The sequence below is a fragment of the Schistocerca americana genome, chromosome 6 (genome assembly GCF_021461395.2).
Source record: "Schistocerca americana isolate TAMUIC-IGC-003095 chromosome 6, iqSchAmer2.1, whole genome shotgun sequence".
NCBI classification, from domain to species: domain Eukaryota; kingdom Metazoa; phylum Arthropoda; class Insecta; order Orthoptera; family Acrididae; genus Schistocerca; species Schistocerca americana.
Window position 1 is genome coordinate 326,725,296 of NC_060124.1, and position 26,581 is coordinate 326,751,876.

The 26,581-nt window shown below is 44.9% G+C and overlaps 1 non-coding gene across 1 annotated transcript; it reads right to left on the reverse strand.

Annotated features, from left to right (window-relative positions):
* Window positions 1-16,108: 16,108 nt before the first annotated feature.
* Window positions 16,109-16,181, reverse strand: Trnaa-cgc. Its single transcript has one exon. It is a non-coding gene; the product is annotated as a tRNA-Ala (tRNA).
* Between the last annotated feature and the right edge of the window lie 10,400 nt (window positions 16,182-26,581).

A 26,581-nucleotide genomic window follows, 5' to 3' on the forward strand; every position in this document is an offset into this window, starting at 1 on the left:
GGCGCTTCAGTCCGGAACCACGCGGCTTTTGCGGTCGCAGGTTCAAATCCTGTCTCGGGCATAGGCGTGTGTGATGTCCTTAGGTTAGGTAGGTTTAGGTAGTTCTAAGTCTAGGGGACTGATGACCTCACCTGTTAACTCCCATAGTCCTTAGAGCCAGACGACTGACGACAAAAAATGTGAAGCATAATTTATGTGAAGTGGTTGGTTGGTTGTTGGTTGTTTTTGGGGAAGAAGACCAGACAGCGAGGTCATCGGTCTCATCGGATTAGGGAAGGACGGGGAAGGAAGTCGGCCGTGCCCTTTGAAAGAAACCATCCCGGCATTTGCCTGGAGCGATTTAGGGAAATCACGGAAAACCTAAATCAGGATGGCCGGACGCGGGATTGAACCGTCGTCCTTCCGAATGCGAGTCCAGTGTCCAACCACTACGCTGGCCGTACTGGAAAATAACTTTTGGAAACAATTTTTAAGCTAGAATTTGCCGAATAATTCCTCCCAGATGATTACTTCATTAGTATGTTCATCAACAAGAGTGTTACGAATCATTAATAAATTGTTTAGAGTGCGTTAAAAGTGGTGTGGTGAGTTTCGAACTGACATATATCAGTGTCCAGGTAGTAATTCATAGTTTAAGTATGCTTATACTTGAGAATATACAAAGAGAGTATTTAGTCAGGTCTGCCAAATGGTTCATTTAGACCACCTAATTCGTAAAATATAGGCTGTGAAATTTGTGGATTCGTGTAAGGATAGCCAGGCCTTATCAATAAAGTTTTAGATTGGAGGTCGAATTTAATAGTTAAGGCCAAACTCAAATGGTTCAAATGGCTCTGAGTACTATGGGACTTAACATCTGTGGTCATCAGTCCCCTCGAACTTAGAACTACTTAAACCTAACTAACCTAAGGACATCACACACACCCATGGCCGAGGCAGGATTCGAACCTGCGACCGTAGCGGTCGCGTAGATAAGGCCACAAAGGAAAATTTTACTCACAGTGGCATATGCGAGAGGCCTCATCTACAGTAGTTTGTTGGATATGTGGTGAGTCTGGACATTGGGAAATATGTGGCGCAGATCGGAAGTAAACGAGAATTACGAAAATAGCAGCTTGGGCGTGGCAGGTTAGTCAGTGCAATTAAGGAGAAAAATACTTCACATTTGCCATTTGCATAAGCAACAGCGGCAAGTGCAATTTCAGGTTTGCCAGCCTGGGCAAACGAATGTGTTGGCGGCAGCTTACAATAAACCCACTATGTACAATGAGGTCAGTTAGACGAATTTATCAAAATAAAGACCAAAGTTGTAAGTGCTGAATTACCAGTTGTGCTTACCGATGAACTGGGAGATTGTCAGAATATCGTACTGACATAACCGATTGTATTCCCGTTAATGTACCACTCTACAGATTGTCACCACCGGTGATAAAGACACAAAGGATCATGTGGAATAAATGTTAGAACAAGGACTGATTTAATCATTCAGGTAGACTGGTTGGCGCAGCCCCGGCGATTGCAGGAGTCCGACGTGTCCTCCATGAGCGTTTGGGATTTTGGAGAAGCAAGGTGGGTCACATTCAGCTTTTCTCTACCACAGTTGTGCGATACTCTCTGATGGCCGAGGGTGACTGCATAGATGTAGGCCGCATCCTCAGAAAACGCAACGAGCCACACTTCGACAGCTCTTGGCCACCCTGACAGTGAAGCGCGGGTTGTATACGTGATTGGTGTAGTTGGATGAATGGCTAGTATAGTGCGAAAACCCAGACAATCATCAAAAATTGTTCCCAAGGGCTCACAAGCTGAAGATTGTTGAAAATTGTGGCAAGTTCTGCATCCACAGATCGATTCGGCAATTGCCCCTTGGGTGCTTGAGTGCAGTTCAAATCCCTTCCCACTACCAAGGCGTCCTGCCATCTTGTAAAGAAGGGCATAATCACATCCGTGAAGAAGGTGGATTTTTCACGACGCCAACCCTATCCGGATGGCGCACAGATGTTGATGAGTCAGACTCCTTGGATAGTAAGAGTCATGCCTCTGGTGTCAAGGAGATGCTCGATATCTTTGGCAAGTACACCTTCGCAGAGGAGGACCTCCAATCCGCTGCCACTGGCAGACACATTTGAGACACAGGTCGTGTAGCCGAATAGTCCTGTGAAGACTTCGACAATCATCCCTTGAAGGTGGCCAGTGTCAGGGTCACTGCAGTAAGCTTATCGTGGAGCATGGCAAGTTTATGGTGTGCATTATGTTATTGAGATTAATTATTGCAAGGCAGTAAGTCTGATAGACTTCCACTTCAGTAAAGTGTTCGGTATAGCGTTTTCAGCTGCCGGGGTGGCCTCTTCATAGCTGCCAGTGTGGCTGTGGTCACTGTGATGGGATGGTGCAGGACACAGGCGAAGGGGAACCTGCACCCTCAGCACCCATGGGACGCTGTAATCCATCCTCAATGTCGTCCGCCCAAGAGTCAGATGTGATACTTGATAGTCGCTGAAGAGAACTGTCAATGGAGTGCTTGCGCACATATACTCATCATCAGATGGTGTATTTTCGGTGATAGACGCAGGTTCTGGAGTCACTGCAAAATTGTGACTGAATAGATAGGCTGCATTGGTAGAGAGGGGGCTTATTTTAAGCATTCCCTGGATAGTGGAGTCCTTTGCGTATTCCGCTGGCAATTCCTCGTCCTTTCATACATCCAAAGAAGGCAGTTCTCCGATGTGATACGGTACTACTACTTGCGTTTCCGCTGGGACCATTGTTTGCAGACATGTTGTTCTCTGGCCGGCCGTAGTGGCCGTGCGGTTAAAGGCGCTGCAGTCTGGAACCACAAGACCGCTACGGTCGCAGGTTCGAATCCTGCCTCAGGCATGGATGTTTGTGATGTCCTTAGGTTAGTTAGGTTTAACTAGTTCTAAGTTCTAGGGGACTAATGACCTCAGAAGTTGAGTCCCATAGTGCTCAGAGCCATTTGAACCATTTTGTTGTTCTCTTTCAGAGTGTGGACAGCAGTCATCCAACGCTGGGTGCATTGGGAGGAAGGCAGAAATCATTAAAACTCCTGATTCAACATCCATCTTCTCAAGAAGGACAGCCTAGCGGTGCAAATAGTAGTTTTCCTCAGGCCTTTCGGCCGGTGACAACATGGAAGGTGGTGTGTGGTCCGCCATGCAGTCGTCGACTATCAGTGACGGCATGGTGTGTTGATCTTGAGCGAGAACATTCATAGCTCTTGTAGCTGCCACGTGCTTGAGGGAGATTACCGTTGGTGTGACAGGGGTTGCAATGTCGCCAATTGGTATCTGAAATAGGATATGTGCTGATCTAAGGCGGCCTTCCTGGTCACAACCAGCCCAAGTCCATCATACATGACGATGGTACTGCACCCATCAGTACCTAAGTGTGTACGTGCTTCATCTATTGAATCCTGATTTGCTTCAACCATTTCCACTTTTCAGGCATGTGGCTTATAAACTACTGGACGGTTTGAATGTTGTCATCACATCTGGAAGGACTTCAAAGGGAGCTCAAAGAATCTCCGAGTCCGGAGACCACATCCAGCATGTTCTATTGGGACATCATCTATGGCCATCATAGTTCCTAGATCTGAGAGCATGAGTGTGTCTGTGCAGGATGTCTGTGGGCATCTCTTTATTTATTAGTTTGTTATAGACAACGCTGCTAGTAATTGGTGCTTCCCAACGATGTCCCGAGGTGGAATATGCAGAACGTCCTGGACAAAACGATCAATTTTCTGAGCCCGAGGGCTTAAGTGGTCCGCTTGAGAAAAGATTGTTATTGTCGTCTGATGGTACGATACTGTGGAAAGACGCGATACACTTACTGTACCAAGAAGGGAAACAGGAAAACTCGTATGAGCGTAACAAAAAATAAAAACACCTACAGCCGTCTTTATGATTTTATTTTATTTTGTCGCTACCGGTTTCGACGCTTCATTGCGTCATCTTCAGGCTGTTTTGATGAGTATGAGCGCTCCACAGCAGATGGGATGCAAACAAAGCGTTCTCGCCTCAACGCAGCCAAAGGCAGACTGCCAACTGATCTATTTGAGCACGACTCGCAACCCCTCCACACATCCGTACTTCAGCCAGTACCTCACCTTCTACCTTCCAAATTTCACAGAAGTACTCCTGTAAAACATAATGAACTAGCGTTCCCTTCTTCCAGAAGTTCTAGTCCCTCAAGCTTCACAGCAGAGCTTTCAAGTTTGGAAGGCAGAAGTGTGGCACTGGTGGAAGTGCAGCTTTGAGAACAAAATTATCAGTCGTACTCGGATACCTCAGTTGGTACTTGCCCGCAAAAGGCAAAGGTCCCGGATTCAGGTTCTCGAAAAGCACACTCTCTTAATGCGGCAGGAAGTTTCATATGAGCAGTAATGTCTTTACTCATTTAAAATAGTTTTGGTCAGATTAGATCAGAGCATTTGGTAGCGTCAAGCGTTGATGTGTAGTGCCAATTTTCATATATCGGTACCAGCTGCCCACTATCCTACTCGTTGAGACACATTAACTTGTACTTAGTGGATCTTAGACTTTATTATTATTATTATTATTATTATTATTGGGTTTGTGTACAAAAAAATAAGGCTTGAGCACCGTAAAACAAGTCATTCCTAACGTGATGTACCCAGTTAATACTAAACAGAAATTAAACAGAAGTCTTAAAGATAGAAACCTATGGGACGGATTATTTTCATTTACGCTCATAAGTTGTTTACGTTCGCCACATCAATCTGTCTTGTTTTGACGCCGATGACTTGTTTGTAATCCTAATAAAGATGTACATTACGAGAGCAAGCCGTTGACGAAGTCAGTCAAAATATCGCTTACGGTTTCCTCAAGTGGTCATTGTTCATTTGGTTTGACAGCAATACGTGAGCAGAGTTCCACAATGGTCTACGCGGAGCTTAGATGGACAGGGAGGAAGAGACTTGCTACGAGGTTTGAGTGGGGATGGCAGAGGGACAGACGAGTATAAGCCGGTCCCGCTGGAATCTCTAGTGCGCCCTGCACTGTCACCGCACTCCAGCCGTCTGCTACTTAGGTCTCTCCAGGGGTCCCAGGCTTTTGTTACGAGCACTTTGTCTCCAGCTCGTCGTCTTGCTGCCACACCGCCTTATGTTCTGCTCTGCTCAACTAAAAGCCTTTCCTTCCTCTACACAGCTGTCTACGAGAATTGCAGCGCTCAGCACCAGCTGCCGCTCTGGAGACGAATGTGCGGATTTTCCCCAAGAGAGAGGCCTTTTCTACTAGTGGAAACCTATAAGCCACACAACGATTGTTTAAGGAATCGATACACCATATCAAGAAGAGCTTAAAACATCCGATTACAAAATAAGATACTGACATCTCATCTCCTATACTATGTTCGTACAACGACACAGTGGTCAATAGGGTTAGGGGAATATGAATTCGGGTGCTGCCACACCCCACTCAGCAATAATTGAGGATTGTGTATGGTACCTATTTATATTTCGTCTTTTATAAATCAAATATACATGATCACATCATCACACGGCATGTAGCAGTTCTATGGAAACTTCTTGACAGGTAAAAGGTTTATTTATGACGCGTTTCAGGTAATCGTCATCATATAACTAGAGAAAAATTTACCCAAAATACAAATTAGAAAAGCAAATATAGAGAGTGGCAATTATTGAATTATACATGAAATAAAATCGTCATAAATTTTGAACGGTTTGCGTTAGGGCATTCAAACTGCAGAGTTGGCCGCAGGGCAAGATGGGATTAGCATGCTAGTACGCGTTTGGTTTAGCGACGAATCCCATTTTCATTTGAATGGATTCATCAATAAGCAGAATTGGCGCATTTGGGGGACTGATAATCCACATTTCACGATGGAGAAGTCTCTTAACCCTCAACAGGTGACTATGGGGTGTGCAGTGTCCAGTCACGAAATAATCTGTGCGATATTCGTTGATGGCAACGGTGACTACCGAACGGTACGTGAAGGTTTTGGAAGATGATTTCATTCCCATTATCCAAAGCGACCCTTATTTCTGCAAAATGTGGTTCACGCAAGATGGCTCGCGATACTATCGAAGGAGGAAAGAGTTCGATGTTCTGGAGAAGCACTTTCGGGACTGCATTCTCGCTCTGAGCCTCGACTGGCCGCCATATTCTCCGGATCTGAATACATGTGAATCATTGTTGTGGGGCTACATTGAAGACAAAATGTACAGAAATAACCCTTAAACCACTGCTGAGCAGAAAACAGCCATTCAGGAGGCCGAAAGCATTCATGTTGCGACACATCAGTGGATCATGTACAAATTCGATATTCTTCTGCACCATATCACCGCTTATGATGGCAGGCACATCGAACATGTCATAACCTAAATCCGAATATCTGTAGTGACGTTTGAATGTTGAATAAAGGGTGCACACACCGTAATCAGTAACTGATTTATGTTTTTCTCATATAGTTCAATAACTGTCACTGTATAATAATTAGAAGACACCTGTAACAACTGGACCTGAATTGAACACTAAGAACAAGTACGTACAATATGCTTCAGAAAACTAATACAGTAAAAAATACAAGAGAAAATTACAGTCTCGTGCGCAGTTACCTCTAGGCGTATTTGCAAATTACGTTTTTTTTTTTTTTTTTTTTTTTGTGGTTTTAGGGCGCAAAACTTCTATGGTCATTAGCGCCCAAAAGCAAATTACGTTATTGGGAGACATCACATGCTGGAATGAACACTGCAGACTGAAGGACTGTATTACATCAACATGTCACCAGATGGCGTTGCTATTAAAGATCGAGAAAAAGCAAGACATGGCTCTCATAATACGCAAGTCAACGTAAATATCCCCTGCCGCATAACGTCTGTTTCTTTTTTTTACAGTAACTATCATATCGTCAATGAAAAAATGAAACATGGAATACGTTATGAGTCAAATCCTGTCATGTGACATGTATGAAGTTAGTACAGCGCAGTAGGCAACTAGGTACAATGAACAAATATTCCACCGAGAGAAAACGCCATGCAAAAGTCATCATTATAGAGGAAGACGCTACATTACAATTTTTAATTTTTTGGTTCTCCAAACAAAGCAAGTAAGTGTGACCGCAGGTGGGTCATGTAAAAAACAAAACCTATTACAAAATAGTAATTCTTCCAACTGTGTCAGGGTGGACTGGGGATATACAGGAACATGGGAGGTTGCCTGTGGGAGGGGAGGAGCACCGAGGGCAAGGTATCGGACAAGTGGAGACAGATACTGAATTATTTGGAGTGGATAATGGACAGGGGAAGGTGTGTAGGAAGGCAGGCAGAGGTTACGGAGGGGAGAGAAACGAGGAACTGGAATGAAGGGCAGCATGAAAGGATGGAGGGAAACAGAGCAGGAGGGGGGAATGGCAATATTTCTCCAATGGTATATTTTCACTAGCTTTATGTAACAAACGTAGAGACGCATTAAAATTATATTATAATTGAAATTACCAACGCTTTCTTTTCAGTACAATATGGTTATTCAAAGTAGACCATAACAACTATGATATTACGGAGGAATATGAGATCCAAACACATATGATTTGTGATGCTCATTGTATACTGAATGAAACAGAAATTTTTCATATGAATCGGTAATTTGAATTATTTGAGGATATGCTGAAAGAGTTTAAGTAGTTCATCGTCTTTCAGTTGTGTTTCACACTTCGGCTTCACATGTACTTCTCACTTTCAGCTTAATTCGTTTTCCACCCGTTCCTCCCCTTAAACATCTCCGTAGTCTATGCTTTATTCAGCGAAATTAATTGCACCTCTGGTCTATAGTTTTTAATATGTATCTGAATCTGCTTGTGTAACTTGAAATCCCGAACCTTTATTTTATTGGGTTGTATCAATGTTTTAAAGAGCCCCTTTTGTCTATGATTGTCTGCCGATTTTAAATTTGGTCATGCATACCCCCTCCCACAGACCTCAATAGTATGTTCTAATGATGTTTTCATATACTTCAAGAACAAAGAAGAATGATATGTTAATGAAATCTGAGCTTAGTAATTCATAATCATTTTTGTCCCTGACTACAGCATGTGTAAATTTCTTTTCTATTACATGTAGATAATGCACAGAATGTTCCTTTTCATTTAGTGTGTATATGAATAATGTTATATAGTTGCTTGTTGTACTTAAATTTTGTCGTGAAGCTGCATTTTGCTGATTTACACTTTTGATTGCCCCTTCCTCCACTTACCAAGTTCCCTCCCTCACACCCCACCCAGAAGAGGAGGTACTGAAATGAATAAATATATGAATACATACTATTGGAGTACCATTCCCCCCCTTTTCCGTCTTTGTTCCCTTGAATCCCTTCATACCACCCAATCAGTTCCTCAGGCCTCCAACCCCCTCAATTCTGCCTGTCTTAATACTGTTACTCCCTACCCCCGCCCCCCCCCCCCCAGTAATTGAGCACCTGTCTCATCTTCTCCCTTACCTGTTCCTAGTCCCCTCTCTCCCCCCCCCCCTATACCTATCCATCCCCAACATCTCCTCAACCAACCCAATAGGTAATTTACGGCGTAATGTGCTTTACACTTGACCCATCTGTGGTCTCAGTAGGTTTTAGCTTAGTAATTCATTTTACGTTTTAATTCAAACAAAGAGCAGTGTATATTCGTTTGCTATTACATGTGGGCTATGTACACAATGTTTCCTCCTCAAATAACATGCTTTTTAATAAATTATGTAGTGGCATATTGTATTTGAATACCCCACTTCATTCTGTTCCCACCTTATCTTCTTTCCCCTTTATCGCCTAGTAATATGATTTAGTGACTCAGTTATACTAGTAAACATATTCAACAGTTTCAGCGTAAAGACATGCTACGAAAGATAATAATTTACTGAAAACAAACCAAGGACATAGCTGTTATAATGTAACTGAAATGTCATTGTTATTTGTTAAGTGAAGTTAATGAATATTCTCCCCCTTTTCTTTCTTTGTTCCCCTCCATTCGTCCATGTTGCCCTTCCTTCCATTTCCTCGATTCTCCCTCCATCCCAACCCTTAAATATTTTCCTACACACTTCCCCCTGTCTTGCCCCATTCAAAGTAGTGCTTGGTGCTCCCAGTCCCCACAGGCAACCCCCCACCTGCCCCTTGTTCTTGTCCATTGCTGTCCACTGTGTACAGAGTTTGAAAAATTACTATTTGGTGATAGGTTTTGTATTTGATATGACACATGTGGTCTCAACAGACTGAAGCTTGCTTCCTTTGTTTGGATAATTGTAATTAAAAAGTGTAATATCTCTCTTTGTAATGGTGGCCTTTGCATAGCATTCTCTCTCAACTGAATAACTGGACACTGTGCCTAGTTGCATAGTGTGTTATACTATCCTTGTGGATGGCCTGTAACTGGTTTTAACTCATAAAATATTTTATGTTTTATTTCTTCATTTATGATATGACTGTAATTGTCAAAAATATTGTGTGTTGTTTCGTCTCGATCTTTGGCATCAACGCTGTCTGGCGCCAAGTTGGCATAATAAGGTTCTCGAGTCCGCTGTCTTCAGTCTGGGATGCAATGTCTCCAAATAGCGTCTGTTGCAAATAAGAATAACGGAAACTGCACAGCAGATTGAACGTTATTCTCTTTTTGTTTACTCGTATGAGCTTTTCTAAGCATATTGTAAGTACCTAAGTACCTGTACATAGTATGCAGTTCCGTTCCTGACGCTACAATAGCCTTGTAATTATTATATATCAGATTCTCAAATTTGTCTTTTTTGCAAAGTTTACCACAGTTATCTGAAGACGGTTACTCGAAATGCGTCTATAAATGAAGTTAGCGATCAAGACGTTTCCGTGGAATTACTTTATGCCTATTAAAGATAGTCGCAAACCTTACATATCGAAGACTACATCTGTCAAATGGAAGGGATTGTACGTAGTCGGGCTGCTGATAAGGTGAAAGTGTGGTTTTTAACAAGAAGAAAAGACATGCATGCTTTTATGACAGTTTTAATAAGAGGTGCACTTCATACAATGTGATTCTAAACTGTGCTAGGAGAGAGCGTAACAATAATTCCAAGAATACTGTTAGACTAATACGTAGGTCTGAGATAGCGATTGTACAAAATGACTTGTATGATGTTTATAGAATTAAATCCTTCATGGTTAAAAAACATTAATTCAGTCTGATGTTCAGCAATTACTAGCACTCACAGTTATTCAAGAGGTGAGTGCTTTCTACTACTATTGAAAGATGTAAGTACGATAATTTCTGTAGGCAAGAACCGAACCTTCAAGAGGTTAAGGAGCCCTACTAACTCCGCACGCTGCACTTTCCTTCTAGGGTTGTTAATCTTACCAACTTTGTCTTTACAGAAGACGAAGTAAATGTTTTGAATAAAGAACTCAAACATAGCATAGCACCAGCTCATTAAAAAAGCAATCGTTTAATTAAAGTCAGTGTGTCTGTATGCTAACACGCCAAGACATAATCAAACAGAAACTGTGCTAGAAACCAATAAAGTTCTCAGGCCTCAACCAGAAAGGGCCTCGATACAGGAACGCCAGTGATAAGGCACTGAAAAGTACAAATGAGAAATTACAAAATGAGAAAGCACTAATCACGAAAGCGGATAAAGGTAGTTCATTGATAATCATTTCAGATGATGAATATGTTTCTAAAACCTTTTGTATTTTTCAATTAAGCAGGGATAAAAGAATTTGGTCTTGATCCAAGGACAAAATTTTAAGATAATTTAAAAAACACTGTCGACGAGTGTAATTTCTTACTCCCAAAAAACATGTGATAAGAAACGTGTCATAATGACAAAGCCAGAAATAAACAGATTAAGGTGTCAAACAAAGTTACACAGACGGAGTTACCTTAATTGTCTGATAGTGAACAACTGTTCGAGTCCAATTTATAAAATTAATCAATTCCTTAGCAACAGACTGAAAGAGCATTATAAATTCAAAAAATGTGTGTAGCTTAAAAAATTCATATGATCTGATAGAGAAATTAAAAGCAGCTGAACCAGCAGTGGGTGCATGACTGGCATCATTCGATATTGTAAACCTTTACACCAATGTTCCAACAGATGAAACACTTCATATGACTCGCAACAATTTTATAGCTCCATAAATAACTGTGAGGTAGAGCCAGGTAATAGGGGATTCTATCTTTATTTTATTCCAAAAGGATTATTTCATTTTCTTGTTACAGTCAAGCCTTACCCAGTACCTTCAGCTGCCTGTAATTTTCTTGTCCCAAGATCTGGTAGCAGCATGTCAGCACCGACGTGGGAAATCTCGATCACGTGCCTCCCTCGTCTGCTGACGACGTTAAGCCGCATAGGCGAAGCCGACCAGGCCACGCTTTGGAACTTTCCATGCTGCCCCCATGGTGCTCTCGGCTTCTGACCAATCAGGGCGGAGGAAGCCGTGTGGCTGTGCTGGAGGTACCCTACCATCCAAACGGCGAAAAGCTCTCTCCGACGCATGCCCTGTAGCTGTGAACATCATCTTCTCTTCCCGGTGTTGCGGCACCAAGGATTTTTATTCTATACCTACCACGTCATTCGGACTTGTCTAAATGGCAGCCACCACTTTTCTTTAACTTCGCCTACGTTTGCTGCGAACTACACTACTGGCCATTAAATTTTCTACACGGAGAAGAAATGCAGATGATAAACGGATATTCATTGGACAAATGTATTATACTAGAACTGACATGTGATTACATTTTCACGCAATTTGGGTGCATAGATCCTGAGAAATCAGTACCCAGAACAACCACCTCTGGCCGTAATAACGCCCTTGATACGCTTGGGTATTGAGTCGAACAGAGCTTGCACGGCGTCTGCAGGCACAGCTACCCACGCAGCTTCAACACGATACCGCAGTTCATCAAGAGTAATGACTGGCGTATTGTGACGAGCCAGTTGCTCGGCCACCACTGACCAGACGCTTTCAATGGGTGAGAGGTCTGGAGAATGTGCTGGCCAGGGCAGCAGTCGAACATTTTCTGTATCCAGAAAGGCCCGTACAGGATCTGCAACATGCGGTCGTGCATTATCCTGCTGAAATGTAGGATTTCGCAGGGATCGAATGAAGGGTAGAGCCACGGGTCGTAACACATCTGAAATGTAACTTCCACTGTTCAAATTGCCGTTAATGCGAACAAGAGGTAACCGAGACGTGTAACCAACGGCACCCCATACCATCACGCCGGATATTACGCCAGTGTGGCGACGACGAATACACGCTTCCAGTGTGCGTTAACCGAGATGTCGCCAAATACGGTTGCGACAATCATGATACTGTAAACAGAACCTGGATTCATCAGAAAAAATGACGTTTTGCCATTCGTGCACCCAGGTTCGTCGTTGAGTACACCATCGCAGGCGCTCCTGTCTGTGATGCAGCGTCTAGGGTAACCACAGCCATGGTCTCCGTGCTGCTGCAAACGTCGTCGATCTGTTGGTGCAGATGGTTGTTGCCTTGCAAACGTCTCCATCTGTTGGCTCAGGGATCGAGACGTGGCTGCACGATCCGTTACAGCCATGAGGGTAAGATGCCTGTCGACTGCTAGTGACACGAGGCCGTTGGGATCCAGCACGGCGTTCCGTATTACCCTCATGAACGCACCGATTCCACATTCTGCTGTCAGTCATTGGATCTCGACCAACGCTAGCAGCAATGTCGCGACGTGATAAACCGCAATCGCGATAGGCTACAATCCGACATTTATCAAAGTCGGAAACGTGATGGTACGCATTTCTTCTACTTACACGAGGCATCACAACAACGTTTCACCAGGCAAAGCCGGTCAACTGCTGTTTGAATATGAGAAATCTGTTGGAAACTTTCCTCATGTCAGCACTTTGTAGGTGTCACCACCGGCGCCAACCTTGTGTGAATGCTCTGAAAAGCTAATCATTTGAATATCACAGCGTCTTCTTGCTGTCGGTTAAATTTCGCGTCTGTAGCACGTCATCTTCGTGGTGTAGCAATTTTAATGGCCTGTAGTGTACTTTGCTCTCCGTGAAACATTTTATATCACTGAATAAATTATGAAAAGGGTCTCTTGTAACATTTTATGACCCTTTTTGTGCTAAAGGCAACTGTAATGTGCTGTAATGAATGTCATTTTCCCTTCTGGTACTGTAATTATGTACACCATTGTATTTCTTGAATTGTAGTTGGTTATTTACAACAAACTTCATGAGTGAATAATTATATTGTGAAGCTGTAGTCAGGATACCCAAGTCCTTAAACAAATGTCTACAAGACGATCGTGGGTGAGCACTACGTATTATTTCTTTATCAGATACTGGGCAATAAATATTTTCTCTCTTCTAGATGAGTTACCCCAGAACATTATTCCATATGACATTATTGAAGAAAAATATGCAAAATATATCAGCCTACCGGTTTTTCTCCGTCCAAGCTTTGGAAAGATTCGAAGTTTTCACGCTGTTCATTATTTCTTCGCTATGTGTTACTCTCATCATTGGTGTAGTACAAAACGAATTAAAGCTGCTTGCTGTATTTTAGTTGGAAGTACGTTTACAACTATGAGGAATAATATACACCCCTGTCCCAGAACTCCTGACGATAGACGTTGATAGTAGATACTGTATCACAGACACAGTCCCTTTGACTGTCACTAAACTGCCCAATGATGTACACAACCATGCATGAGCAGCGCCTATTAGACGGAGGGGGTCTGACAGCCGATCAGTTCCACTCATTCCACCAGGGAGGAGGTACACGGCTCGTGTTGTCTGTAGTTCACCCGTGCCTAGACGGTCAATACCGCGGTTCGATAACGTCGCATTGTCATTTTGTGCCAGCAAGGGCTCTCAGCAAGGAAAGCGTCCAGGCATCTCAGAATGAACCAAAGCGATGTTGTCTGGACGTGGAGGAGATACGGAGAGACAGGAACTGTCGATGACGTTCCTCGATCGGGCCACCGAAGGGCTGTTACTGTAGTGGATGACCGCTACCTACGGATTATGGCTCTGAGGATCCCTAACTGCAACGACGCCACCATGTTGAATTATGCTTTTCGAGCAGCCTCAGGACGTCGTGTTACGACTCAAACTGTGCGCAATGGGTTGCATGATGTGCAACTTCACTCTCGACGTCCATGGCGAGGTCCATCTTTACAACCACGACACCATGCAGGGCGCGGTACAGATGGGCCCAACAACATGCCGAATAGACTGCTCAGGATTAGCATCACGTTCTCTTCACCGATTAGTGTCGCATATAGCTTCACCCCGACAATCGTTGGAGACATGTTTAGAACCGGTCAGGCTGAACGCCTTAGACACACTGGCCAGTGAGTGCGGCTAGGTGAAGGTTCCCTGCTGTTTTTGGGTGTCATTATGTGGGGCCGACGTAACTGGTGTACGATACGTGAATGCCATCCTCCGACCGATAGTGCAACCATATCGGCAGCATATAGGCGAGGCATTCTTCTTCATGGACGAAACTTCGTGCCCCCATGGTGCACATCTTGTGAATGTCTTCCTTCAGGATAACGACATCGCTCAACTAGAGAGGCCACCATGTTCTTCAGACATGAACACCATTGAACATGCCTGGGGTAGATTGAACAGGGCTGCTTCTGGACGAAGTGACCCAGCGACTACTCTGAAGGATCTACGCCGAATCGCCATTGAAGAGTGGGAGAATCTCAACCAGCAGTGCCTTGATGAAATTGTGGATAGTATGGCACGACGAATTCAAGTATGCATCAATGCAAGAGAACGTGCTACTGGGTATTAGATAGAGGCACTGGTGTGCACAGCAATCTGGACCACCACCTCTGAAGGTTTCACTGTATGGTGGTACAAACATGCAATGTGTGGTTTTCATGAGCAATATAAAGGGCGGAAATGATGTTTTTGATGATCTCTGTTCCAATTTTCGGTACAGGTTCCGGAACTCTCGGAAGCGATGTGATGAAAAACTTTTTTTGATGTGTGTAATAGAGCTAGTATTGAGCCTTGGGGAAACCCAATAAGAATAATGTCTCCGGTCTACACTGGTTGACTAAGAAAAATTTTGTGCGTTATTTTGGTTAGATATGACATTAAAAGTATACCGTCGAAACCCAACAAACTTCAGTTTATATGGGACACAACTGTGATTGACATAATGAATAGCCTTAGACAGGTCGCAGAAAAATGCCAATCGGTGCTCTTTTATTGTTTAATTCTTGTAAAATCTGGTGAGTAAACATGTAAATGGTATTCTCAGTTGAGCAACTCTTCTGAAACACGAACTTCGATTTGCTGAGGATATCACTGTTGCTCATGTGATATACTGCTCTAGTATGCATCACGTTAATACAAATTTACAAAAATTATGTCTGCAGTGAAACAGTAAATAGTTATTCACCTCACTCCTATCGCATTTCATAAAGAGTGCTTTTACAAAAGCGTTTTAGCGACATGAGCGATAACGCGTGGCCCTGACTTCAGGATATTTTTCTAGTCAGCGTAAGTGTGTTACAAATGAGCACAACTGCCCAATACAGTCGAAGATGGACAACAGTCTCCAAGATTACTGTGCCTCAACCCTCTCGAATTTTCACTCTTAGTTCATCCCAAAACTGATGTGGACAGCACTCCAGTTGATACGTTTGAAGCACTGCAAAAGTGAATTTGATAGCGGCTTCAACGTTTACGAGATGATCGGGAGATGCTGAAAAGACTTTGGTTATTATCGCTGACTTGTTTCACAGTCGGCCAAGCGCGCCTCTCTCTAGCCTTGTGTTTCCTCCCTACATGTAATTCCGACAGTGTGCATTGTGTGGCTGTTTGAGACATTATCTCGCTGCAACCGCGCATGCGATATTGCCAGCTCGGTGACGTGTGTAGGCGACAGCTACGAAATTAATATTTTGAGGAGGAGGAGGAGGAGATTAGTGTTGAACGTCCCGTCGACAACGAGGTCATTAGAGACGGAGCGCAAGCTCGTGTTAGGGAAGGATGGGGAAGGAAATCGGCCGTGCCCTTTCAAAGGAACCATCCCGGCATTTGCCTGAAGCGATTTAGGGAAATCACGGAAAACCTAAATCAGGATGGCCGGAGACGGGATTGAACCGTCGTCCTCCCGAATGCGAGTCCAGTGTGCTAACCACTGCGCCACCTCGCCCGGTTTAATATTTTGAGACAATTTGATTGCAACAGGAAGGTGTTGTGGGCTCAGCCTTTGTGTAGTGAGGTCAGTCTCATGCTGATTTTCGAAAAGATAACGCAGATTTAGGGTTTCAACATGCTGTTTTAGAGGGTGTACACAAAAATATGGAAACAGCAACAAACAACCCCACAAGCTTAATACCGTGCAGGAAACATCCAGGTGTTACACACTTTTAGTCTGAGCACTTCGTTCTTGGTCGTCCACTCTTATTATTCTCTCATGGCTATTGTACATATTGTATATTACCCGTCCCTCCCTATAGCTTACCCCTGTCTTTCTCAAAATTTCGAACGTCTTGCACCGTTTTGCACTGTCGAACAATTTTTCCATGTCGACAAACCTTATGAACGTGTATAGATTTTTCTTTTGTCTTGCTTCCATTATTAACAGCCACGTCAAAATGGCCTCTCTGGTGTCTTTACCCTCTCTAAAGCCATACATTCTACACACCGATGTCAACAGTCGTTTTGTTTCCATTTCCCGCAATGAGTTTAGAAATTCTGGTGCAATGTTATATATTCCTTCTGCCTTACTTCATCTTAAGTTCTCCAAATCTCTATTAAATACTGATTGTAATACTGGATTCCTTATCTCCTCTAAAACGACTTCTGTTTCTTCTTCTATCACGTCAGACAAGTCTTCCCCTTCATAGAGGCTTTCAGTGTACTGTTTCCAACTATCCGCTCTCTCCTCTGCATTCAACACTAGAATTCCTGCTGCACTCGTAATGTTACCAACCTTGCTTTCAATTTCACAGAAGGTTGTTTTGGCTTCTCTAATGATGAGTCATTTCTTTCAAAAATCATTTCATTTTCGATTTCTTCACATTTTTCATACAGCCACTTCGTCTTAGCTTCCCTGCACTTCCTGTTTATTTTATTCCTCAGCGATTTGTATTTCTGTATTCTCGAGCCGGGCCTTCTGGCCGAGCGGTTCTAGGCGCTTCAGTCCGGAACCGCGCTGCTGCTACGGTTGCAGGTCCAAATCCTGCCTCGGGGATGGATGTGTGTGTGATGTCCTTAGGTTAGTTAGTTTTAAGTAGTTCTTAGTCTAGGGGACTGATGACCCCAGATGTGAAGTCTCATAGTGCTTAGAGCCATCTAAATCATTTTCGAATTCCTGAATTTCTCTGATTATTTTTGTACTTCATTCTTTCGTCGATCAGCTGATGTATTTCTTCTGTTATCCATGGTTTCTTCGCAGATACCTTCTTTATATCTATGTTTCCCTCTCCAGCTTCTGTGATTGCACATCTTAGATATATACATTCCATTTCAATTCTAGTGCCTACTGAACTATTCCTTATTGCTGCACCTAAGCCCTCAGAGAACATAGAGCGCATCTCCTTATCCCTTAGTATTTCCGTACCACACTTCATTGATTCTTAGTGACTAATCTCATAAACTTCAACCTACTCTTCATCATTACTACATTGTGATCTAAATGTATATCCAGTCTCAGACTTAGGAATCTCTGTCTAAGCATGATCTAACTGAAATCATCCCTAATCCTCTCCAACCCAACGGCCTTTTTCCAAGTATACCTCCTTCTCTTGTGGTTCTTGAACAGAGTATTCTCTACTACTAGCTGAAATTTATTCCAGAACTCAATTAGTCTTTCTCCTCCCTCATTCGCTGTCCTAAGCCCATATTCTCCTGTAACGTTTTCTTCTACTCCTTCCTCTACAACTGCATTCCTGTCCTCCATGAATATTAGATTTTCACCCCCCTTTTCGTACTGTAATACCCTTTCGATATCCTCGTGTACGTTCTCTATCTCTTCTTCTGCAGCTTACGACGTCGGGACGCGCTCTTGAACTATCGTTCTAGGTGTTGGTGTGGTATGGATTCTTATGAGAACAACCCTATTACTGAATGTTCACGGTAACACACTCTCTGCCCTATCTTCCCATTCACAACGAATCCTACTCCCGTTATACAATTCTATACTGCTGCAGATATTACCCTATACTCATCTGACCAGAAATCCATGTCTTCCTTCCGATTCACTTCACTCACCCCTACTAAATCTAGATTGAACCTTTGCATTTCCATTTTCAGATTTTCTAGCTTCCCTGCTACATTAAAGCTTCTGACATTCCACGTCCCGACGCGTAGGACGTTATCCATTCGTTGATTATTCAATCTTTTTCTCATGGTAACCTCCCCCTTGGCAGTCCCCTCCCGGAGATCCGAATGGGGGACTATTCCGGAATCAATTGCCAATTGAGGGATCAACATGACACTTTTTCAGTTACAGGCTACATGTTACATGTCTTAATGCACTGGTTTCCATCGCCTTCTGCATCTTCATGCCCTTGATCATTGCTGATTCTTCCGCCTTTAGTTTCCCACCCCTAGGACAAGAGACTGCCTTGAACCTCTCTCCAATCCTCCGCCCTTTTTGGTAAGGCTGCTGGCAGAATGAGGGTGACCTCATATTCCGGAAGACATCTGCCACCAATGGTGATTTTTAATCAAAGTTTAGGCAGTGACGCGTTTAGAACCCGAGGCTAAGGACGTTTTGATTAGTAGCCAAACAAGCTACCCCTTCTTTTTTAAGGAACCTTCCAGGCACGAAAATAATGGAGGCAAACTGGGCAGGATTCGCAACCCGAGGCCTGGCCACGGTGTCCCGTTCCCAGCCTCCAGGAACCAAGGAAAGCGTAGGGTACGTGGAGTAGAGAGATGCTCTATTTTTTTTTTGTTTATGTCATTAATAACACCGAGAATATCAGGAAACAAGCGTCACGCAAGGAGGAGGGTGCAGCATGACGTCAGATTATGAAGAACATTCCGATTACCAGTGAATATATCGGTTCTACGTGTGGAAGAGGCGGGGATCAACTCTTCACGACAGTAACACCCCAGCACTGGGGTGGTTTAAGGAAGACAATGCAGAGGAAACTGGAGAAAAGTTTGCCTTTGAAATGGCGGGGTGTTCTCCCGCCGAAATATCGGCGGTCGCTGAAAGTGTTACCTGGCTGAATTCCCGGAAGTTATTTGGAGTAAAGTTGTCCGTATTTTGGATAGAGGACAACTGCAAAGTGGCGTTCGTTATGGAACTGCCAGAAGTCAAGCAAACAAGTAGTGTGCTGGAATGAGATTTTCTCTCTGCAGCGGAGTGTGCGCTGATATGAAACTTCCTGGCAGATTAAAACTGTGTGCCTGACCGAGGCTCAAACTCGGGGCCTTTGCCTTTCCCGGGCAAGTACTCTACCAACTGAGCTACCCAAGCACGACTCACGACCCGTCCTCGCAGCTTTAATTCCTCCAGTACCTCGTCTCCTACCCTCCAAACTTCACAGAAGCTCTCCCGCAGACCTTGCAGAACCAGCATTCCTGGAAGAAAGGAAATTGTGGAGACATAGCTTAGCCACAGCCTGGGGGATGTTTCCAGAATGAGATTTTCGCTCTGCAGCGGAGTGTGCGCTGGTATGCGTATGATTCATATGGGCCTCCAGCAATAGACTGGTAAGATATGTATGACTATGGCACCACAGCGTCATGTGAGGGCCAATGGAAAGGGCTACAGCTCTTTCGGGCACATTACACAGACCTAAACCACCCCTGCATCGCGGGAGAGTGACGACTTCGTACCTTATCTTGAATAGCAAGCCGTGGCAAACAAACTAACCCAATGCCGCTAGCATGCGGCGGGCAATGGATGGCGGAATAGGTGGTGTCCTTGCCAATTGGGGAATACGTGACGTCAAATATTCATTTACGTATTGCGTGCGGTGCAGAAGATCGAGCGCTCGTTAACGGTGATCTAAGAGACCAACTCGTAGTTGTGAAAGTAGACGTCGGAAGTTGAGTGCAATTGTCCGCCCCAGATCACTTGCAAAATCTAGTCCTAAGCATCGGGGAGTATCAGCTACACGCAAAGAAGAAGCACCTGTGACTATGGCGCTCGATTTGCTGACGTTAAGGCCACTACCAGAAGTTTCGAGTTTCGCTGTAAGTGTTAACCCACACCAGTGACTCCCTGACCTCAGTACAGCTACGAAGAACAATGACGAGATCGTCCCAGTGACTCCCTGACCTCAGCACAGCTGCGATGAACCATGACGGGACTCTTTGCATATGCAGTGCAGCTGAATACATGGCCACCGAGAGATATCCGAGAGAGGCGTTGACGGAAGCTGAATAGCAACGGTTCGAGGGTGACTGCATACAACAGTGCTGCGAGCGGGCCGCCTTGACGCACTGATCGACGTATTGAGTTGGCAGGAGTAAGACGACCATTGTAGAGTACACGAGACGTAGCTCCACGAAGGAGACGCATTACGAGGTTGAAGGTAGTATCAGGGTAGCCCATATTGCAGAACACACCTTCCAGGTAGTCGTGATCGACGCGATCTAACGCATGGCTGAAGAACTGCCAAAAGCCCAGACATACGACGAGCGTGAGCAGGAGCGATTATGTCCCGATAGCGGCAGAGGGCAGTGCGGATGTTATTGGTACTTTCTGAAGAAGTTTGATCGGGGGAAACCACGTACCGAGCTGTGTATTTAAGCCGCGCAGCCAACAGCTGGGTAAAGTTCTTTGTATAGTTGTTGAGCAACGTCAAGGGGCGCTAACCATATATCCGCGAGGTAACCCGAGGCTTCCGGATGGGAATGAGGAAACCATCAAGGAAACCGTCTTGAATCGGCATGGAAGGTGACGTAAGGTCCTGACAAATTTCCGTCCACAGTGGCGCCAGAAAAGGACGAAATGTCCGATAAAATTCCAGTGGAAGGCCCTCAGAGCCAGGCATCTTGTTTGTACAACCCGCCTGGATAGCATCATGGACTTCGTCCTCCGTGGCATTAGCAATCAAATCCATCGTTGCATCTCGAGAAACCGAGACAAAGGAGAGTCTGAAGACCTCTGTAATGTTGGCAGAGCGGTGACGTTGTTCAGAGTACAGAGTAGCAATGTGCATTGAGGGCAGACCCGATATCCCGTTGAGTACCAAAACGCTGCCCATCATTAGTCGTAAGAACAATAGTCAAATTCCTCCGACGATGATATATAGATGGACGCTCTTGCACTAACCCATCGTGTGTGCGCGCCCTGACCATAGCTCCTTCAAGGTGGCGGTGAGAGAGGGACGTGACCTGCGCCTTGGCACTATTCGGCATCATAGTACATTCCTCAGTCCGTCTCAGCCACGCCGTTACCTCCCTTCCTCAAGAAATCAAGGCTTTGTAGGGGGGCACGCTTTGCACAAAGCACCCACCATTACAGGGCAGACTGGTAAGTATCAAGCCGTCGACGACAAGCTGCCCACGTGTTCTCAATGAGCTGCCGGCAGTCGGGTGAAGTAAGGTGGATCGTGTTCAGCTTCCATGATCCACGGCCGCGGCACACCCTTTGGTGGCAGATATTGATGGCGCAGTGGGCCAGACTTCAGCAGCTTGCACCCCACTAATAATATCGCGGGAGATGAAAACACGATCGAGTCGGCTGGAAGAATGGCTTGTGAAACGTGTAAACCGCGGACGATCGCCATGAACATGTTCCCAAGAATTCACTCGGCTGAGGTGCTGGAGAATTGTCCCTAGCGCCGCGCACGAAGAGTGACGTGGTAATTGGTTTTTGGATGCCTGGGAGCATTTGAAATCGCCTCCCATGATCAATGCATCCTGCCGACCCAAGAAGAGAGGTGTGACTGTCTCTGAGAAAGTGAAACGTTTACGGAGGCGACCCGAACGAGATGGCGCATAGACATTGACGATTCAGACGCCACTAACCATGAGAGCCATACCTCCGGCATCAGGGAGATATACAACTGCATCAGCGAGGATACCGTCACGTAAGAGGATCGCCACCCTACTACCAACAGGGGAAGCATGGGAGACATGTGCTGTAAAACCTTGTCGAGCACAAAGTTGCAACATGCACCTCCTGAAGGAGAGGTATGTCAACGTCTGCAGCTTACAGCATGTCATGGAGTAAAGCCAGTTTGCGGAGTATGCGAATAGTGTTGACAATGACCGTGGCTATGCGGTAAGTCTGGAAAGTCGCCGTCACCAGGAAGACAGGTGATTCAAACACGGGAGAAGCGCAAGGAACTCCCTGTTAAGGCCCCACAGAAAGGCACATCACTGTGACGGGGAGGGAACTGACCCCACCAAGGGGGTCCATTGTTCTGTACACATTCAGAATGTCCATCCTCAGCATTGACGTCGTCCGCCCACGAGACAGACGTGTTACCAGGTCAGTTCAGTGGAACAGTATCAGAGGTGCGCCCATAGAAAAAGAGAGGCACAAAAAGGGAGGTAACCTGATCAAATGCAGGAGGGGGAATGTCGGTGTCCGGTGGTGGACGATGACTTGAGATGGTGGCAGGGATGAAGGACGTCGCGTCGTCAGATGTCAGGGCGTCAGAGGGCAGCGCACCTGCAGTAGCAGGGTCGTCATCCTGTGCGGACTACCGGTTGACGCAGTTATCAGAAGAGGTACGGCGCTGACCCCTCCGTTTCCTCTCCCACCGTTGCTTTTCCGTGTCGGAAGGCGAGCGGCTATCATCCTATATGTGGCCAGATGGCAGAAAGGCAGAGGTAGGTACAGCTCCGTGATCAACAACCATGGGCTCGTGACAGACAGCTTTTACCTGCTGACGGTCGCCATTCATTTGTATTGCCTCCGGCAGGGGTGTAGGAGAGACAGGCGAAACGTCCATCGCATCGTCGAGAGGAGCCCACACGGGTAGGGACTGATTCAGAGAGGGCATAGCAGCCAGCACCGCCTCGGACACGTAAGCCAGAGGTAACACAATGGATGCTGCAGAAGGAGTGACGTCTCCGATCGGCGACTGAACCAGTATACGTCAGAGGCGTTCAGCATGGACTTGGCCTTCCTGGCCACAACCTGAACAGATGCCCTGCTGGCCATCGTACATGGCGACAGCCATGTAGCTGGCAATAACAAAGTAGGTTTGCTGTTAAGTTCCTATGGGGCCAAACTGCTGAGATCATCGGTCCCTAGGGTTACACACTACTTTATCTAATTTAGTAAGGACAACACATATACCCATGCCAGAGGGAGGACTCTAATCCCAGACCGGGGGGGGGGGGGGGGGAAGGGGGGGGAGCCACGCAAACCGTGGCAATGCGTCTGAGACCGGGCTGCTACCCCGCGCTGCAACCAAGTAGGAAGCCATGTGTTTCCGTGGTTCAATTATTCTGTGACGGACAAAGTTGAGAACATGGTCAGTTACGAACGTCTCCCACGTTTCAGCCACGTGATTGACGACGTTGCGTTAAGGTTTAAAGGCGGTCACCACAGCGTCCGACGGTACTTCAAACGTGAATTCGAAATCTCGTAACTTTCGGAGGCCAAAACCAGCGTGACCAACCACTACAGTCCCTGTACGTCCGTCAGAGTATCGAAATTTGAGATCGTTAGCGTGGCGCCGAACAACGTCGGCCAACGGCACTTCATTCGCGGCTAAGTGTTGAAAAAATGTATTCCGAGAACGTCTTCTCGCTGGAGATGCATTTCATCTCGTATAAAACGTTCAGTTTCATAAGCCTTCGGTCGTTCGTGGTCTAACGGAAAAGTTAGTTTAATTGTGGCTTAGCGGTAAGGAAATGAAGTCGCACTTTGAGACAAGCCGTTACGCTGTAGTAAACAAATGCTCGCTCGTTCGCAAGCAGCACAACAGGCGAGACGCTAACAACGGGTGTGCGCCTCACCACAGTGGCCCTCGAACCACGCTAGTACACTTTCAGCTGTGTAACGTATTGCGTTGTTCTGTTGACAGATGCCTTTGTGCCGAGGAAGAAAATAACTGCATGTAGATTTGAACATACTTCCAAGGATAGAAGCATACTTATGTTGATCCATTGTACCTTCTAGAAGGACGAGTTCACCCAGGGCGCGCCAAGAAAACATTTCCCAGACCATAACACTCCCTTGTCCGCCCTTGACCTTTCCGAAGACCGTGATAGTGTGTTTGCTTTCAGACGTTTCACGTCGTTCCCGGCCAAGACCATTTTTCCTATGCGGGCATAAAACGTCAATAGCCTGAAAACGCCACGTGTCGCCACTCAGTGGACGTTCAGTTGAGGTACTCCCATCCAAATTCCAGCGTTGATCACCGATGAACGTCGATCGGCGTTGTTGCATGAACCATGCACTGCTGCTAACATACAAGAACGTTCGCTGAAAGATCGATAAGGAGACACTGTTGGTAACCCCTTGGTTCATATGGATAATCATTTGCTCAGCAGTTACACATCCATTCGCTCGTACACCTCTCCAGAACCGTCGTTCACATTTATCATCTACAGCACGTGGTGCAGCACAAATGCTGCTGCGCTGGTTTCGGATAATGCCTTTCTGCCGTGCACGGTACACTTTAATCACGGCGACGAGCGACAAGTTGGAAAACTTAGTCATTTCGGAAATTCTTTCACCCCTGGCCCGAAAGCCAATTATCACAACCGTTTAGACGTCATTTAAATCGATCCTGTTTCGTATTACGACAACGACTGCAATGTTTACCGCTTCCACCCCGACAAAATTCATATACCCTCCACGGCCGATGCTTCCACCTTCTACTTGTTAGAGCAAAATATTTGGCCGCGCGAACATTAGCAACTGAGGTACATAGAATAAAAGTCTGCTCCAGTTGCCAGTAATATTCTTAATTTATGCCACGGCGGATTTCGAATTTTGTAGCTACTTCTTCAGGTGCAGCAGATAATTATGGAAATCTAAATGCCTGGCGGTCGGGCTAGGCAGACATGGGAAATCACACCCACATAAGACATATGCATGGGAACGTGGGACCAGGAATCACGGCGCCCGCCTGGAAAGCAAGAGAAAAACATTCACTGTCTTTTTATTCACTGCTAGGTCTCCGTAGACGTTCTGTAAGCATCTATGAATATCTGCGATCCTCTGGTTTTCCACCAAAATAAACTCAATAACAGCTCCCTGCTTTGAACAAAGACACCATCTTGAAAGCTTCGAGGAGTGCCGCCATCGACCGGAATTTACGATGAAGCGGGAATATTCCACGATGTCTCACAACAAATTGCGCATGATTTAAACCGAAAACGGTTGAGAACAAAAATGTTTTTGCCTTACTTACTGTACGCCCCTCGTTTATCACACGTAACCCGTCAAAAGAAACTTTCATGGAAGCTGTGTCTCTTTCGTAGCCGATGTCTACAGCGTTATAGATGATGAGATGTTGAATGAAGCACTACTGTCAAAAATTAACGTGCGAAAAGTGAGTTAATCACGTGTGTTGTACTAAACATATATTTAAATAATCTTTATCACGTCAGATGCGGGAAACGGCCCAGCCTTTTCGTTAAATAAATTCCGATTTTTAAAAAATTGTTTAAATTTTTTGCACCTTCTGTATCATGAATGGTGTAAATGTGCCCTCATGAACATTTTTTTGTCGCCGTGCATTTAATTATGAAGCCCCCTAAACCGTATATTTACTGGTCAAAGTAACGCCTGATATAGGTAGGCATACGCCAAGCGGAGATGCCGAATGTCAGTATTAAAATTAAGGTGACAAAGAAAAGTTAAGAATAGTAGTCAACATATTTTAATGCAATAATTCTTACCAATTACGCAAGAGAAGTTCCGGTCTAAGGAACGACCCTGCATTCCGCGACTACATGTTACCAGCGATGTCTGCATTTCAACAGCTTACATTATGTCCGAGTGACCCGCCTTCAAGTTTTCCCCGGAAACTGGTCGAAAGAGACCTTCCTTCACGAACAGCAACAATTTCTGTAAACTTTGAAACAGATTGCACTGAGAATTCACTACACTTGTCTCCAGACTCCAGGAAACGGATTCAATGCATATTTGTGAAGCCAGAGTACTTTTTTTGTTTTCTTTACTTTCCAAACAGTTACTGGATGCATGTTACAAAAATTACTCCCCATGTCGCTAACTAGTTATATTTATGACTATACGCGTTTAGAGGCTGCTAAGCAGAAATTCGTATCACACACCGACAAGACCAGTAGCACAGCTCAAAAATGCAACACTTGAGAGAAGACGACTTAAAGGAATTAATATGTAGATCGTTCAAGCTTCCTTAATTTCAATTCAGCACTGTTGGCAGTAAATACCATTATAGTTTTCGTGCATGTTGGGTCATTTCACACGCATTTTTCAGTGACATAAGATATAGGTGTAAATTTTAGAGTTAAGTCGTTTTTCTTGTTTGGATGCGGTCGTATACGCTCTCTATCACTTGCACTCTTTTATTGTAAAAACAACGCCGTCGAACTGGCTGATCTGAGAAGATGTGAGTGTGAATGACTTACAGTACACACGTTTACGAGTATATAAACTTAAATGTGTGCAGATCTGTAATTAAGCTGACA